The sequence below is a fragment of the Phyllobates terribilis genome, unplaced genomic scaffold (assembly GCF_046119375.1).
Source record: "Phyllobates terribilis strain yellow unplaced genomic scaffold, ASM4611937v1 Scaffold_13__5_contigs__length_258822181, whole genome shotgun sequence".
Taxonomy (NCBI): Eukaryota; Metazoa; Chordata; class Amphibia; order Anura; family Dendrobatidae; genus Phyllobates; species Phyllobates terribilis.
This window is the reverse complement of record NW_027362773.1, coordinates 6,214,103-6,233,372: the sequence shown is the minus strand read 5'-3', so window position 1 is coordinate 6,233,372 and position 19,270 is coordinate 6,214,103.

The window sequence follows — 19,270 nt, the reverse complement described above, 5'->3', positions numbered from 1 at the left end:
TTCACTTCACCACGTGTTTGTGGGTAGGTGGTCCTTCCCAGTAAGTTCAATTGGGAGGGCACTGGTAATGTTGTAGGACCTGTGATTGTGGAAGGCGGAGATGACACCGGGACAAATAGTGGCGGCTGGGGACCGAGTATGGATACCCGGTTGCCGCTGCCTTAATATTGTGGACAGCTTCCGCCTTCATGAGCCTAAAAGGCCACATTTCAAGTGCAAGCAGCTCTCAAAAATTTGGCAGTATAGTATTGCGGCCTGTGGGTGGGTGGATGGCTGGCTGAATACTTGTGCTTGCATTCCAAGGAATGGGATAGGGGAAACTGAACGCTGCACTGGGACAAGGACATTGACGGTGATTGTTGCAAGTCTGAAATGACAGGTGCATGACGGGAGGCATCTTCGCATGTGGCAAGGATCAGTTATGATGGGAACACTTTTAGACAGTGACCTGGGAGTCAGAGATGCTTTCAAGGGTCTTCTGCATGCTGTTCCCCTGTCTTTTCAGTACTGTATGCATGTTTCTGATGATGTGTCACACACTACATGGCCAGATAAGGTTGAAAAATGTTAAAATTACATTTCCCAGTGAATACATTTGTCTTGGTTGAAAGCAAGGCAAAAGTGGAAAACCGCATCAAAAACGCTACGTGTGAACATAGCACAAGGTGTGAAGGAGTATTTTTGGTTTTGGTTATTTATTTTGCCTTATATACAAGACATTACCCTAGAAAGGACGTTCCTTAACATATTTCCCAGGAAAATCCATTTTGGATTCGTTTTTGTATGTTTTATTATATGTGTATGTAAAAGTGGCATAATACCTCTGACAACGTTGTTGACAGCAGTGACTGGCGAGTCAGAAATGCTTTCAGGGTTCTTCCCCATGCTGTTTCCATGTCACTTGAGCACTGTTCCCATTGATTTGGGCAATTTTTAGGCCCTCTGCAGACCGCTGGGGGAGCCGCCTGAAAAATGATCACGTTTCCCTTAGACTTACATTGGGCTCATTGCTCGGGTCGAGCATCCGAGCATTCTAACTAGCTCGACCCGAGCATCAAGCACCTGAGCATTTTAGTGCTCGCTCATCACTAGTCTCCATCTATTGGGTTAGCTGAAGTGGAAGAGGTTTTGGTCTCCAATAAACTACTTCTAATCTGGTGAAATTGATGCCACTTTGCTGGTTTCTGCCACTAATTTTTGGAAATGTCGAGAATCCTGATAGGGTCTCCATCTACTGGGCTGGCTGTAGGGGAAGAGGTGTCATTCATAATTCTACAATTTCTACTGTAGTGAAATTGAAGCCACTTTGCTGGAGTCTGCCACTAATTTTTGGAAATTTGTGGAATCTTGTTTTGGTCTCCATCTACTGGGTTGGCTGTAGGGGAAGAGGTGTCGTTCCTAATTCTACAATTTGTACTGTAGTGAAATTAATGCCACTTTGGTGGTTTTAAGCCCTAATTTTTTGAAATGTGGTGAATCCTGGTTGGGTCTCCATATATTGGATTGGCTGTAGTGGAAGTGGTGTTCGACCCCATTATACTACTTCTACTCTTGTGAATTGATGCCACTTTGGTGGTTTTATGCCCTAATGTATTAAAATGTGAACACTCCTGATTGGGTCTTCATCTATTTGTTTGACTGTAGTGGAAGAGGATTCAATGTCCATTAAAATACTTCTACTCTGGCGAAATTGATGCCACTTTGATGCTGGTGTCTTCCACTAATTTTTGGAAATGTGGAGAATCCTAATTGGGTCTCTATTTACTGGGTTGGCGGTAGTGGAAGAGGTGTCTGTCCCTATTATACTACTTCTAATTTACTGAGATTGATGCCCCTTCGGTGGTGTCAGGCCCTAATTTTTTTAATGTGAATACTCCTTGTTGGGTCTCCATTTGCTGGGCTGGCTGTAGTGGAAGAGGTTTTGGTCTCCTTTATGATAGTTATACTCTAGTGAAATTTTTTTGGTGCATATATTGTTCTCAACAAAGGGGTACACATACATGATAAACTCAAAATTGGTTTTCCATAAACAACCATCAGCCGTCCCATCAAACACATCTGCTGCTTCTTCCTCCTCCTCTGTTACCGAGCCAAGTATTGTCATGCAGGTCTCCCACCGCAGAACCTCCGGTTGTATACCTGCTTCAGTCAGGCTGAGCGAGAGCCCATCAGCTCTAACGGAAGCGGACATGCCTGGTGTGTTTGTTTCACCGAGCACACCACACGTTTCTCAATCCACCATAACATCTCCGCCTGCACCTCACTCACAGTCCAGCAGTTTGTCCGTTTCACCATACTCCGCCCTCTCTCAGCACTGCAGCCAACCTCGGTCCCACAGTTGTGGACACGTAAAAGATTGTTTCCTACTACACATGACAAAGCTAAGAGTTTGAACTCCACCATCTCCAATCTGTTGGCCACGGAAATGGAGGTGTTAAGCCCTAATTTTTTTAAATGTGAACAGTTCTGATTGTGTCTAAATTTGCTGGGTTGGCTGTAGTGGAAGAGGTGTCGGTCCCCATTATACTACTTAAACTATAGTGAAATTGATGTCACTTTGGTGGTTTTAGGCCCTAATTTATTAAAATGTCAACACTCCTGATTGGGTCTCCTTGTATTGGGTTGACTGTAGTGGAAGATGTTTCTGTCTCCATTAAAATACTTCTACTCTGGTGAAATTGATGCCACTTTGCTGGTGTCTGCCACTAATTTTTGGAAATGTGGAGAATCCTGATTGTGTCTCCATCTACTGTGGGGGCTGTAGGGGAAGAGGTTTCATTTCTAATTCTACAATCTCTACTGTAGTGAAATTGATGCCACTTTGCTGGTGTCTGCCACTAATTTTTGAAAATGTGGGGAATCCTGATTGGGTCTCCATCTAGTTGGTTGGCTGTCGTGCAAGTGGTGTTGGTCCCCATTATACTACGTCTACTCTAGTGAATATGATGCCACTTTGCTGGTGTCTGCCACTAATTTTTGCAAATGTGGAGAATCCTGATGGGGTCTCCATCTACTGGGTTGGCTGTAGGGGAAGAGGTGTCGCTCCAAATTCTACAATTTGTACTGTAGTAAAATTGATGCCACTTTGCTGGAGTCTGCCACTAATTTTTGGAAATGTGTGGAATCCTGATTTGGTCTCCATCTAGTGGGTTGGCTTTAGTGCAAGTGGTGTTCGTCCCCATTATACTACTACTACTCTAGTGAAATGTATGCCACTTTGGTGGTTTTAGGCCCTAATTTATTAAAATGTCAACACTCCTGATTGGATCTCCATCTATTGAGTTGACTGTAGTGGAAGAGGTTTCTATGTCCATTAAACTACTTCTACTCTGGTGAAATTGATGCCACTTTGCTGGTGACTGCCACTAATTTTTGGAAATGTGGAGAATCCTGACTGGGTCTCCATTTACTGGGTTGGCGGTAGGGGAAGAGGTGTCTGTCCCCATTATACTTCTTCTAATCTACTGAAATTGATGCCACTTTGGTGGTGTCAGGCCCTAAGTTTTTTAATGTGAACACTCCTTGTTGGATCTCCATTTGCTGGGTTGGCTGTAGTAGAAGAGGTTTTGGTCTCCATTATAATAGTTATACTGAAGTGAAATTGTTTTTGGTAGAGATATTGTTCTCAACAAAGGGGTACACAAACATGATAAACTCAAAATTGGTTTTCAATAAACAACCATCAGCCGTCCCATCAAATGCATCTGCTGCTTCTTCCTACTCCTCTGTTACCGTGCCAAGTATTGTCATGCAGGTCTCCCACCACAGAACCTCCGGCTGTATACCTGCTCCAGTCAGGCTGATTGAGAGCTCATCAGCTACAACAGAAGTGGTTCACATTTCTCCACCCTCTCTAAGCACTGCAGCCAGCCTTGGCCCCACAGTTGTGGTCACGTAAAAGATTGTTTCCTCCTACGCATGACAAAGCTAAGAGGTTGAACTCCATCATCTCCAATCTGTTGGCCAAGTTGGTGTCTGACACTAATTTTTGGAAATGTGGAAAATCCTGATAGGGTCTCCATCTACTGGGTTGGCTGTAGGGGAAGAGATGTTGTTCCTAATTCTACAATTTATACTGTAGTGAAATTGATGCCACTTTGCTGGAGTCTGCCACTAATTTTTGGAAATGTGTGGAATCATGATTTGGTCTCCATCTACTGGGTTGGCTGTAGGGGAAGAGGTGTCGTTCCTAATTCTACAATTTGTATTGTACTGAAATTGATGCCACTTTGGTGGTTTAAAGACCTAATTTTTTAAAATGTGGAGAATCCTGATTGGGTCTCCATCTATTGCATTGGCTGTAGTGGAAGCGGTGTTCGTGCCCATTATACTACTTCTACTCTAGTGAATTGATGCCACTTTGGTGGTTTTATGCCCTAATTTATTAAAATATGAACACTCCTGATTGGGTCTCCATCTATTGGGTTGACTGCAGTGGAAGAGGTTTCTGTCTCCATTAAACTACTTCTACTCTGGTCAAATTGATGCCACTTTGCTGGTGCCTGCCACTAATTTTTTTTGGAAATGTGGAGAATCTGATAGGGCCTCCATCTACTGGGTTGACTGTAGGGAAAGAGGTGTCATTCCTAGTTCTACAATTTCTACTGTAGTGAAATTGATGCCATTTTGCTGGTGTCTGCCACTAATTTTTGGAAATGTTGGAAATCCTGATAGGGTCTCCATCTACTGGGTTGACTGTAGGGGAAGAGGTGTTGTTCCTAATTCTACAATTTGTACTGTACTGAAATTGATGCCACTTTTGTGGTTTTAGGCCCCAATTTTTTGAAATGTGGAGAATCCTGATTGGTTCTCTCCATCTATTGGGTTGGCTGTAGTGGAAGAGGTGTCGTTCCAAATTCTACAATTTCTACTGTAGTGAAATTGATTCCACTTTGCTAGTGTCTGCCATTAATTTTTGGAAATGTGGGGAATCATGATAAGAAAGTCATAGGAAATCTTGCGGTAACCTAGTATTCAGCTCACCCATGGACTGAGGATCTCATCTGCACGGACGGTCTTGTAGTACAGCATGGAACAATGAAGAGAAAAAGAAGGTACATCCAGCACTGGGTCCTCATAAAAAAATCTTCTTTATTGCCAAGCCATAAAAACTCTGGACAGTAGGTTATCGCTTACGCGTTTCAGACGGTTACGCCCTTAGTCATTGCATACATACTCTAAACTAAAACTAGACAAATTATATACAAGTCATGTCCTGAAGGAATGCAGCTCTAATTACTCATTCACCATGTGTTCACCATTTAAACCTTTTGGGTGAAGTTTTCTCATGGTCAAAATCTCTGTAATATGGAATCACTGCAAACAATATACATTTATGTATAAGGATGTGTATATAGAATTAGATGCAATAAAAACACAAAATATACAAATAAATAAAAATATATCCACAATCAAAGAGTCAAATATACAGATATTCCTCATAATGGTGTATATTAGTGTTGAGCGAGTATGTTCCGTTAACCCTTTCGCCGAGTATGCTCGGGCCGTGCTCCGAGTATTTACAGCTGCTCGGTGATATATTTGAATCGCTCCCGTGTGCATGATTTGTGACTGTTGAGGGTTAACAGAACATACTCGCTCAACACTATGTATAATATCTTGGTACATGTTCATACCTTGCGGTACCCATGTTTTTAACACATATATCCACCAAGACTCCCTATTGATAAGTTTCCTTTAATGATCACCCCCACAAGCAAGTCTATGGACTTTTTCAATAGGTACAATTTTAAATGTGCTAGTATCGCCATTGTGGTGATCAATAAAGTGTTTGGAGGCTGCAGAACTTTTAATCCTTAATTTGTTATTGGAGTCAGAAATATGCCTTCTTGTGCGTATTTTTAATGCCCCTGTCGTGCAACCCACATACTGTAGGTTGCATGCCGTACATGTGATCAAATAAACCACAAACGCAGTGTTGCAGTTTATATATGATTTAATGTTATATTCCTTGTAAGTGACAAGGGAGATGAATTTATCACTTCTGACCACAAAGTTACAACATGTGCACCTCGTATGGCTGCATTTATGGAACCCCACATTTCTTAGCCAAGTAGACGTAGGGGATTTATTAGTCAAGAATAATGTGGGAGAGAGCATGTCACCTAGTGAAGGGGCTTTTTAGCTACATAGTTGATAGGTGTTTTGAATATCTCATTTCATTTTTTATTCTGCAACAACATTGGGATATTTCTTTGTACGATGTTTTTAATCTCTGTGAATTCAATGCTATAGTTAGTAGAAAATGAAATTCTGTCTATCTCTTGTGTAGTAAATTCCTTTTTTCTGCCCTTATTATCCGCTAGCATGTCTACTCTATCTATATTACCCACTATTGCACTCGCCCGATCCAGCATCTATTTTGGATAATTCCTGCGACGCAGTTTATTGCACATATTCACAGATTCCCGCTTCCATAATGTGATGTCTGAAGTATTCCTTTTGACTCTGATCATTTCTCCCACTGGTATATTCTTGACTATGTGAGGGGGATGGCATGACGTCACCAACAAGGTGGAATTAACATCAGTATTTTTGGGATATCGGGAGATCTGTATGGCCCTCATGAGATGTCCTTCTAAAGTGATGTCCAAAAAGTTGATACAATGAGTATTCATATTTGAGATGAATTTCAAGTTCATATTGTTACTATTAATATATGAGACAAATTCATTGGCCTCCTCCATGTTCCCATCCCATATCAAGAGGAGGACATCAATATAGCAACCATACCACCAGATATGGGATGAGAATCATGATAGGGTCTCCATCTACTGGGGTGGCTGTAGGGGAAAGGTGTTGTTCCTAATTCTACATATTGTACTGTACTGAAATTGATGCCGCTTTGGTGGTTTTAGGCCCTAATATTTTGAAATGTGGAAAATCCTGATTCGGTCTCTTCATCTATTGGGTTGGTTGTAGTGGAAGAGGTGTCATTCCAAATTCTACAATTTCTACTGTAGTGAAATTGATGACACTTTGCTGGTGTCTGCCACTAATTTTTGGAAAAGTGGGGAATCCTGATTGGGTCTCCAACTATTGGGTTGACTATAGTGGAAGTGGTGTTGATCCCCATTATACTACTTCTACTTTAGTGAAATTGATGCCAATTTGGTGGTTTTAGGCCCTAATTTTTTGAAGTGTGGAGAATCCTGATTGGGTCTCCATCTATTGGGCTTGACTGTAGTGAAAGTGTTGTCGTCACCATTGCACTAATTCTACTCTAGTAAAATTAATTCTTTGTTGCAGATATTTTTGTCAAAGGGGTACACAAGATATAATCAAAATTGGTTTTCTTACTACCATGGTATATAAAGCAGGCTATATTTCATCTTTTAATTTTTCGGTGCTGATATTGTTCTCCATACAAGGGTACACATTAGTAATAAGAGAGCACTAAATGTGCTCAACTTAGTGATTCAGCTGTTTCTCAAAACCTACCCAGATCTGCCAGAGCTGCTTGTGAACGTACAACGCATGTGATCTCATTTCAGAAAGTCAGCTATAGCTTCCCCCACCCTGGCAGTGCTTCAGTAGGATTTGCAGCTTCCAGCTCACCAACTGTTGTGCGATGTTACCACATGTTGGAAATCGACTTTGCAGATGTTGGGAAGGATTTTTGAGCAGCAGACGGCAGTTGTTGAGTACCAGCTTCAAGACGCCCATCGGCATTCAGGTCAGCCTAAGCACATAAGAACTGATGAGTGGGCATGGATGTCTGACATCTGTGCCATCCCCCAAAACTTTGAGGACTCCATCAAGATGGTGATCCGCGATGACGCCATAATTAGCATCACCATCCCGCTTCTCTATGTACTGAAACTCTCAGTGCTCACAGTTAAAGAGGAGGCATTGCAGGTGGAGCAAGGAACTATGCAGCCCAGCCTCATCTCATCTCAATGCAGATTGGGTGATAATGAGGAGGAGGAGGATGAGGAGGAGAATTTGGACATATGGACAGTCATCCTCTTGGGGAGGACAGGGATGTCTTGGCTGTCTTGGAAGTCTTGATACCCCTCTTTCAGTCTGTGGGAAAGCTGTATGAATTTAAGTTAATGACCTTCATTGGCCTAAACCATGGCTTTGCTTATGCACGTTATTTCTCAAAATGCATTGCAGATCAGGCGATTGTCCAACTCTGTAGTGATTAAATTCAAGGCGTAACGAAAGATCTTTGTCTGTGACTAAGCACCACCGAGAAGTGTGAGCTGATATTGGATGGTCTAGGATTGCTTATGCAGCAAGCTGCATTAGAGGACTTTATGGGAGAAATGATAGCTGGAGTAGAAACAGTTTCCCTCTATGCAAGTCTTTTCACCAAGCTAAAGAATATAGCTATGGTAAAATACAACTCTCACCGAGAAGCAGTGTCAGACTGAAGAACATTGGGCCCACCAGAGGACTTGATTCTGAGGGACCACCTTTCTTCCCCGCGAAAGAGCCCCATAGCAGCTGCAAAGTTTGCGCTATGAAGTCTCCTGAAGGAGAAGCCAGGGCCCATCGGAGGATTTTTCGTTTCTCTAGTGGGCCTGTCCAACCCTGCCAAAAAGCATCCCTGGCTAATAAAAGTGTGTGGGAAGGTTGCCAGACACTCTATGGCTGTTTTTTTTTATGTGGACTGGCTCCGTACCATCCCTGGCCACAATCACTTGTCCACGTGTTTGTGGCTAGGTGGTCCTTCCCAGTGAGTGCTCTGGGGAGGGCACGTGTAATGTTCTGGGACCCGTACTTGTGGAATGTTGGGACAACACTGGGAGAAATAGTGGGGCTGGGGACTGAGTATTGAGACCTGGCCACCGCCAGCATGAGATTGTGAAAAGCTTCCGCATCCAAGAGCCTAAAAGGCAGCATTTCAAGTGCAAGCAGCTGTCCAGAAATGTGGCAGTTTAGTATTGCGGCCTGTGGGTGGGTGGCTGGCTGCATACTTGCACTTGCATTCAAAGTAACAGAAAACTAAGGAGATGGATGACCTTATCATCATCACAACCTGAAAGGTTTGCGCTATGAACTCTCCTGATGGAGAAGCGAGGGCCCATCGGAGGATTCTTCAGATCTCTGGTGGCCCCGTCCAACCCTGCCGAGAAGCAGCCCTGGCTAAGAAAAGTGTGTGGTAAGGTTCCTTGGATGGATGCTTTTTTACTGTGGACTGGCTCCAGCAATCCATAAGATTGCAGTCTATAAGATCCCTTCCCTGGCTCCCAGTTGCCCAGCGTATCCAGTTCAAACTACTAACACTGATGTAGAAAGCCATCCACAACCTTTCTTCTCTGCACATTTCTGAACTAATATCCCAATATATTCCCTTATGTAATCTCCAGTCCTTCCAAGACATCCTTCTTTCCACACTTATTTGTTCCTCACCCAATCACCTACAATACTTGTACCAAATATCCCCCATCCTCTGGAATTCTGTGCCTCAACACGTCCGATTAGCCACGACATTCAGATCCTTCATACACAACCTGAAAACCCATCTCTTCAAGGCTGACTACAGCCTGCAATTGCCTCACTGCCACCTCACCTCAACACCACCAGAGCTAATGCAACTCTACAACCTACTGTCTCCTTCCCCACCATCTGGTAGAATGTAAGGCGGCAAGTGCAGGGTCTATAAGACTTAAGATGCAATATGACACTTTGACAAAGCCAAGTTATGTTCTCCCTCTGATATCTAACAATAACAAACAGGCCATGCTGGAGAAACTTGCACCTACTTCCACTCAGTGTCTTCAGCTCCTTTGTGAGAAACTAATGTTTGCTCTGCGAGTCTACCAAATAAAATTCCTGAGGTACGGAAATTGTGGATTGCTTTGCTTCTTGTACTGGGTGCTAATACCAAACAGTGGCATGCCATTCACTGGATATTCCTGGCTGGTTAGAGACAAGCTCATTCCCACAGAAAAGTACCAGCAAGCTAAGGAGATGGAGGCCTCTATCATTATGAAGGAGTTTGCTCATTGTCTGGCTTTTATACTAAAGATCCTGGTCATTTTTATAGTTTTAAGTGAGCATGCAGAAACCGTGGTTTCTGCAGCAGCGCATCCATCCCGGGATAGTGGTGGAGAAATTGCTGTACCATCAGGTTGAGGATGCGAGCCATGCAAGGCACGTGTCTGAGGTTGCTCGGCGTAGGGCCACCACCGGGTTTGCACTGTTATCGCACATAGCCTTCCCTTGCTCGAGGTTCAGTGGAGAAAGCCATTGCTCAAACTCGGCTTGGAGAGCTGTCCACAACGCTTCAGTAGTGATGAGCGAGCATACTCGCAAGTACTCGGTTCTCGCCCGAGCATCTCAGTACTCGATATGCTTGGAGCTCGCCGAGTACTTGCGAGATGCTCAGGCGGATGCTCGGGTCCCCTCCCTGCATGTTTGCCGCTCTTTAGAGTGCCAATCAACATGAAGGTATTGCCTGCCACTCACTGTAATGCCGCAGCCATGTTGGTTGTGACATTACAGTGATTGGCTGGCCGCACAGCATCATCAGGTTTATATCAGACCTGGTGCCGCTGTGCTCGTCAGTCTACTCCGCAATCAGGCAGTGTAGAAAGAGGTGCTGCTGAGCTAGGGAGAAATTTGGTTGTGTATTAGGTAGTTTAGAGAGAAAACAAGTACATTACACATATCCATCTCAACAAACTGTCCTTCTGAGAACTAATCCATCTGCTGAGATATCAGGCAGGCAATGTATATAGGCAGGCAGGCAATATATATAGCAGACTGCAGTGCATATAGCACAAGAAGCTCCATTCCAGTTCTGCCTTCTGCTGCTGTTAGATATTTCTAGACAAAGGCTCAGGGGCTAGGAATATTTTTTTTTTTATCTTAATCCTCATTATTTGCTTAAAAAGTGTTATGAACTGCAACTAAGAACTAAGGAAAAGGGGGGAAAAGCTGTCCCTGCACTGAGACTCAGCTTAAACCCTACGCTGGGGTGGGTGCCCTATTCCTTATGAATAGCCTAACCGACACTCCTGCACTGAACTCAAAAGAAGACCTGAAGGAAGGCGAAAGGGGTCCATAACAGATCTAAGGACTGGGAGAAAAAACAGGAGACCTCTTAACAGAAAAGTTAGTTGCAGAAACGAAGATTAAAGGGAACAAAACTGGTGGAACAAGAAGTCCCAGGATATCAATTGTCCTAAGAAAAAAGAACTAACAAGGCTACTTAGCCAGAGAACAAGTGTAACAACACTGATGTCCAGGAAGGAGTGGGAGACAGGTGCTGAGTAATAGAGAGTGAGGGGATCACGGGACCAAGACAACCAGCACCAGAGGAAAAGACTAGAAGCCAGCAAACCACAAAAAGATGGCCGAAAAGTAAAACAACATAGATTCTAACAAAAAGCAATCCAGAGAACACCATTTTTCTGTGCCATTTGCTTGTTGGCACTGCAGAATACAGCCAGGTCCTTTCCATATTACAGAGCTAAACATCCAGCTATTTAAAACTGTGGTTTGTCGGTCACACAGATCACATATAATTGCGCTGAAAATATTGCCATTTTTGGCCTCCATTCAAATTTTTTTTCAGTGTGTCAGCAAATTTTTGCCACCGGTTTGCTGTTCAAAATAGTTACCTACAGACCAGGTATTTAAAACTATGGTTTGTCCGTCACACGGATCACATTCACATATATTTGCGCTGAAAATACAGCCACTTTTGGCCTCCATTCAAATTTTTATTCAGTGTGTCAGCAATTTTTTGGCATCGGTTTGCTGTTCAAAATAGTTACCTATAGGCCAGGTATTTAAAACTGTGGTTTCTCCATCACACGGATTACATATAACTTCACTCCAAATTCAGCCATTTGTAGTGAGCGTGGAAGATATTGTCCTCCATTTAAAATGGGCATGGTGAGAGGCAAGGGACGGGTAACTGGACGTGATGGTGATGGTGCATGCAGAGGCCGAGGCTGAGGCCGTGGGCAAACTTAAATTGTGCCACAACAAACACCCACATCTTCTCGCCCGACCTTCCTGTCCCAATTCCTAGGGCACCGCAGCACACCACTATTGAACCAAGAGCAATGTCAAAAGGTTGTTTATTGGATAGCGGATGATTCCAGTCACTTAGCCACCACCACCACCCTGTCTTCCACATGGTCAAGTCTCAGTAGCCGTGAGTCTTGACCACATATTCCTCACCCTGATCCTCCTTCCTCCCACCATGCCGAGTGCCCAGAGAAAAATAATCCCACACTTGGACACTCTGAAGAGCTGTTCACTTTTCCATTTATAGATTCGGGCCTCTCGCCCGGTCCACTTGAAACGGGGCAAGAGGAGATTGCAAGTGGCGATGCCCAAATTTTTGAGCAGCCACGGTCACACGAAGGCGATGGTGGGAAAGTGTTACAAGAGGTGGACGATGATGAGACACAATTGCCAGAAAGTCAGGAGGAAGACCAGGGTGTGGAAGTGGAAGGTGGTGGATGATATAGTAACTGACCCAACCTGGCAGGAGGACATGCAGAGCGAGGACAGCAGCACACAGGGGAGGGAGGCAGAGCACCCCAACAGGCAGGAGGAATCAGTGTGGTGGCCGCAGACAGAAGGCAGGCAACCATTCCCCGTAACACCAACACGAAGGAAGTTGCCAGTACAACTGTTAGGTTTTCCCGAGTCAGGTTATTTTTTAAAGACTCTGCCGATAACCCCAAAAAGGCCATTTGCACCAACTTCCAGGCCATCATCAGCAGGGGTGGCAAAATTAGCAGCCTGACCACCACCAGCATGATCAGGCACATGGCAGCAAAGCACCCGACTTTGTGGGCCGAACTCCAGTGTCCAGGAACAGTGTCTGCAGGTGGCACCATTCCTTCTTCCACTGTTGTACATGCAAGCCAATCCCGTGTCCATGGCGCATGTGAAGATGACTCCTGCCCTGCACCTGTCTTGCACACTCTCAAGTAGCAACATCAGGAAGCACGTCCACGTCCTTGTCCCAGAGCAGCATTCAATTGTTCATACCACAGTCCTTGGAATGCAAGAGCAAATACGCAGCCAACGCCTTACAGGCCACACTACTTAATTACCACATTTCACGACTGCTTCCACTCTAAATGTTGCCTTTTATTCTCGTGGAGACTGAAGCATTCCGCAACCTGATGGCGGCGGCCGTCCCTTCGTACTCAGTCCCCAGCCGCCACTATTTCTCCAGGTGTGCCGTTCCCGCATTACACAAGCACGTGTCCCAATACTTTAGCCGTGCCCTCAACAACACAGTTACTGGGAAAGTCCACCTAACCACGGACACGTGGACAAGTGCTTGTGGGCAAGGATGGTACATCTTACTGAGTGCACATTGGGTTAGCATAGTGGAAACCGGAACCAAGTTGGACCTTGGGACGGAACATATCCTCCCGACGCCAAGGATTGCGGGCCCTAGGTCAATCAGGGTTGCCCCCACAGTCTACAGCTCCTGTACCTCATCCTGTTCAGCCTCCTCCTCCTCTTCAGCCTCCATCTCCGAAATGACCATATAAGTTACAAGCTGGAAGAATTGTAGCACTGCCTCGGCCAAGCGGCAATAGGCTGTGCTGAAGCTAATAGGCTTAGGTAACAAACCGCACAATGGTGAAGAGTTATGGACAGCGCTGAAAGAGCAGGCAGATCTGTGGCTGACACCGCTAAACCTACAGCCAGGCATGGTCGTGTGTGACAATGACCGGAACCTGGTGGCGGCTCTGAGGCGAGGCGAGCTCCCACACGTACTATGCCTGGCCCTTGTGCTTAACCTAGTGGTTCAGCGGTTTCTAAAATCCTACCCGGAGCTGCCGGATCTGCTTGTTAAAATACTCTGCCTGTGTGTACATTTTAGAAAGTCACCTACAGCTCCCTCCGGACTTACCGTGTTTCAGCAGCGTTTGCAGCTTCTGGCTCACACAGAGCTTCCGTGATATCCCCACACGTTGAAACTCCACACTGCAGATGTTGGGAAGGATTTGTGAGCAGAAGAGGGAAGTTGTTGAGTACCAGCATCAAAAATGCAGTCTGTATTCAGTTCAGACTCCACACATAAGACCTCAGGAGTGGACATGGATGTCAGACATATGTACCATCTAGCAAAACTTTGAGGACTCCATCAAGATGGTGAGCGGTGATGACGCCATAATTAGCATCACCATCCCGCTACTCTGTCTTCTGAAATGCTCTCTGCTCACAATCAAAGAGGATGCATTGCAGGCAAAGCACAAGGAGATGGAACAAGGAACCATACAGGGTGTACACACTGCCCAGCCTAATCTCATCCCAACGTGGATTGGGTGACAATGAGGAAGTGGAGGAAGAACAGGAGTTAGTTTCATGTGCTATAGACGGTACTACCTGCACAGCTGTCAGACCATCTGTTCACGTGGATGGCCAGAGGACAGAGAGGAGGAGGAGGAGGAGAGCATGGTCAGTCATCCTCTTGGTGAGGATACTGAAGTCTTGCCTGTTAGTAGTCTGGCACGCATGGCTGAGTTTGTTACGCTGCCTTTCCCATGACCCTCACGTTCTCAAAATATTTGGTGATAGTCATTACTGGTTGGTGACACTTCTAGACGCACGCTACAAGGAGAACTTTATATCTCTTTTTCCTGAGGTGGACAGGTCTACAAAAATGGGGCAGTACCTGAAGGCCCTTTATGCGGAACTATTAAAAAAATTCCCATATAAAAATGCTGGCAGCAGTGGTCACAGTACGTTGGACAACCAAGGAGTACAGGCGATAGAGACAACTTAAATCCAGCAGAGGCAGGGGAACACTGTGAAAGTTCTGGGAGAATTTTCTCAGCCCCTCCAATCGCACAGGCCCTGAGGCTCGGTGTACTCTCATAAGGGTGCAAAGTTTGGGAAGATGCTGAGGGAGTACCTTGCCGACCGTACCACCGTCCTCCGTGATTCCTCTGTGCCTTATAATTATTGGGTATCCAAGCTGGATACGTGGAATGAACTGGCTCTCTATGCCTTGGAGGTCCTGGCCTGCCTTGCTGCCAGCGTTTTATCAGAGCGGGTTTTTAGTGCCGCTGGTGGAATTATAACTGATAAGCTCATCCGCCTGTTAACTGAAAATGCTGACAGGCTGACTTATAAAAATGAACAAGCGCTGGCTTGGGCCAGACTTCTTAACACCACTGAATGATTGCAGCATAACATAAACTCAAATCCAGTGTCTTTTTTTTGGGAGGTGTATTCCCATGCACCTCCTCACACCCACACATGGTTATACACTTTCTGATTTTGGCTATTTGCTCTTGTCCTCCTCCTTCTTCTCATCCTCATCCTCCACCAACATATCACCAGGGTGACCGTGGGCCGTAATGCAACACACACATAATTTTTTTAAAGGGTGTTTATGATGCCCGTAAAAAAAATATATATATACAGTATGTTCATGTATACCCCAAGGGGTAAATGTTTGTCAGCCCATACACTAAGTGCATGGGCATTACAAGTATAGGAGGCCAGCTCCTTTCTATTGGGAACATTTTTTTATGAGGCCCTCCTCCACATCTCTTCCTTTGGAGTGCCTCCCAATTTTTTGCAACCCTTGCATTCACTGCATAGGCAAACACAATGGGAGACCCACTTCCTAATAATGGGAACATTGTTTTCAGGAGGCCCTCTGACCTCCACGTCTCTTCCAAGGGGCATTGGAGTGCCTCCAAAGTTTTGGCAACCCTTGCATTCACTGCATAGGCAAACATAATGGGAGAACTATTTCCTAATAATGGAAACATTGTTTTCAGGTGGCCCTCTGACCTCCACGCCTTTTCCAAGGGGCATTGGAGTGCCTCCAAATTTTTGGCAACCCTTGCATTCACTGTGTAGATAGACAAACACAAAGGGAGACCCACTTCCTAATAATGGGAACATTGTTTTCAGGAGGCCCTCTTACTTCCACGTCTCTTCCAAGGGGCATTGGAGTGCCTCCAAATTTTAGGCAACCCTTGCATTCACTGCATAGGCAAACATAGAGGGAGACCCACTTCCTAATAATGGAACATTGTTTTAAGGAGGCCCTCTGACCTCCATGTCTCCTCCAAGGGGCATTGGAGTGCCTCCAAATTTTTGGCAACCTTTGTATTCACTGCATAGGCAAACACAAAGGGAGACCTACTTCCTAATAATAGGAACATTATTTTCAGGAGGCCCTCCTCTAAGTCTCTTCAAAGGGGTATTAGGGTACGTCCAAATTTTGGGCAGCCCTGCCATTCACTGCCAATGCAATAACAGTATAGGAGACCCACTCTATAGTAATGGGAACAATAAAACATAGCCAGCTGATGGCGCTCTAAGAATAGTAAGGGCCGACGGCTGGCCCTTTAAGAATAGTAAAGGCCGCCTGATGGCCCTATAAAAATAGGCTTTGTGACTTTCAGAGTGCCTCCTTCTTAAATGAAACACAATGTGTCTGATGATATCTCACACACCACATGGCCAGATAAGGTTGTAAAATGTTAAAGTGACATTACCTGGTGAATGCATTTGTCACAGTTGAAAGCAATGCAAAAGTGCAAAAACGCATCAAAAACGTCAAGTGTGGAGGAATATTTTTTGGTTATTTATTTTGCTTTATATACAAGTCATTACCCTGGAAAAGATGTTCCTTAACATATTTCCCAGGAAAATCCATTTTGGTTTTGTTTTTGTTTGTTTTATTGTGCGTCCGTAAAAGTGACGTAATACCTCTGACAACGTTGTTGACAGAAGTGACCTGGGAGTCAAAAATGCTTCCAGGGGTCTTCCCCATGCTGTTCCCATGTCATTTGAGCACTGTTCCCATTGATTTGGGCAATTTTTAGGCCCTCTGCAGACCGCCTGGGGGAGCCGCCTGAAAAATGCTCGAGTTTCCCATAGACTTACATTGCACTCGTTGCTCGGGTCGAGCACCCGAGTATTCCAATGTGCTCGACCCGTACATCGAGCACCTGAGCATTTTAGCACTCGCCCATCACTACTCTTCAGCTGTATGACAGCGATCTCCAATGCATATTAATTTTAACACTGCCTGATTACGGTGAGACCCGGCTGCGCAGTACGGATGTGGGGGGGATTCTCTGTGCACTGTTGGAACACAAGTCTTAGTAAGGCAGAGGTTGAGGGTGCAGGTGGAAGCCCTGGAGGAGGTGGAGGATGCAGAAGCCCTGGATGAAGTGTTAGATACAGAGGTTTGTCCCACAAGCCTTCCGGACTCCAACACTTGCTTCTAGTGACACCTTGGTGTCTAGTGGTTTTGCTCTCCATCCCATGGTGTGTAGTGGTTTAGTTCTCCAACCCTAGATGTTTAGTAGGTTAGTTTTCCAACTCCTGTTGTTTTATTAGTTTAGTTCTCTAACCTCTGTTTTCTATTAGTTTAGTTCTCCATGTTCTGGTGTGTATTTGTTTCATTCTCCTACCTTAACTTTTAGTAGTTGAGTTCTCCAAGACCTGTTTTATATTAGTTTAGTTCTCAATGTTCTGGTGTGTATTTATTTCTTTCTCCAACCAATCCATGCCCACCCCCAGGAGTTAACGTCTGGTGATGAGGGTTTGGATTCATCTCAGACCCTGCTTCGTCCAGGCCTGTATAAACTGAAAAATATTTTGAGCATCGCTACACATGCTTTCCCCCTCTTGAGTCTGTGAAGCTTTGGATCAGACCTCTGATGTCCCGGAAAAGAATGTGTGAACAGCTCTGCAGACTTGCCCATCTGTGCTTCCCCATAGTTAGTTGGCCGGTTGGAGAGTTGTGAAGTGGGTGAAAACAAGGGTAATTGGGGTGCCCTTCTGAGGACTGTACTGTATGTGATGTTAAGGTAGAGGAAGAGGAGCAGAGGCCACTTGATGCAGCTCTTGTCATCTACTGGAGCACATGTTCTTACTGCCCCTTATCTGCAAGGCGTACTGCTCTGTGACTGCCAAAGAAAGGGAGATGAGTCCAGTAATAGAAGTTTTCAAAATGCTGCACAATTGCTCACTGCAGCAAAACAACCCTACATCTTATTTCACATACGTGTCTCACAACCCTAAACAGCTATTCAGTACTTTCAAGTCACTCCTCTGTCCACCAGCTCTCCATCCCTGTCCTCTCCTCTCATCTCAGCTGAAGTCTTAGCCTCATTCTTCAAGCAGAAGATTGACAAAATAGGGCAAAGCTTTTGCTTAACATCCCAAAGCCACTTTTCATAACGACTCAACTCTCCTCCTCGAAAACCAGCTTCTCCGCCATTTTAGTGTTAAAATAAAGGATTTATTAAAAAAAAATTGGCGCAGGGGTCCCCGTAATTTTAGGCTCTAGTGGAGTTTAAGCAGACGGCTGGGGCAGATGTTTGAAGCCTGGTAAGGGGGTAATACCCACGGAGCTTCCCAGGCTACTAATATCAGCCCCTAGCTGAATGCGTAGCATTTACTAGCTATTAAAATGGGGGACCCCCCCAAAAAAATGACATGGTGTCCCCCCTATTTTAATAGCTGGCAAAGGCTAGGCAGACAGCTGGGAGCCGATTTTAATAGCCAAGGAAGGGTGCCATGAATATTGGCCCCCTCCCAGGCTAGAAACACCAGCCGTCAGCCGCCCCAGAAATGGCACATACATAGGATGCCTCATTCTTCAAGCAGAAGATTGACAAAATAGGGCAAAGCTTTTGCTTAACGTCCCAAAGCCACTTCTCATAATGACTCAACTCTCCGCCTCGAAAACGATCTTCTCCGCCATCACGGAAGATCATCTTTACTCTCCAAATCACATCTCACCACTAGTGTTGAGCAATACCTTCCAATATCAGGAAATATCGGATTGGATCGGACTGATACCCATAAAATATCGGATATTGCCGATTCCGATACCGAAAACCAATGCAAGTCAATGGGACACAAATATCGGAATGAAAATAAACCCTTTCTTTCCTTGTAGGTTAATTCTACATGAAGGAAAACAACTAAGAATAATGTAGAATGTATTACATGAAAAGCCGGCAATTCAGCAGCGGCATACACTGGTACCCGACAATTTAGAACAGAAAGAATAGAGCATCACACATAGATTAGATAGATAGAAACATGTCAGTCACATTTATAAGAAGTACAGTGACAGTGTTGCTTACTGTACTTGTCATTTAGTGTTAAAGGATTTATTAAAAAATAAAATAGTGTTTTCATGCACCGTCTCTTTAAAAAAGCCGGCCGGCAATTCAGCATCGGTACCCGACAATTTAGAACAGAAAGAATAGAGCATCACACATAGATTAGATAGACAGAAACATGTCAGTCACATATATAATAAGTACAG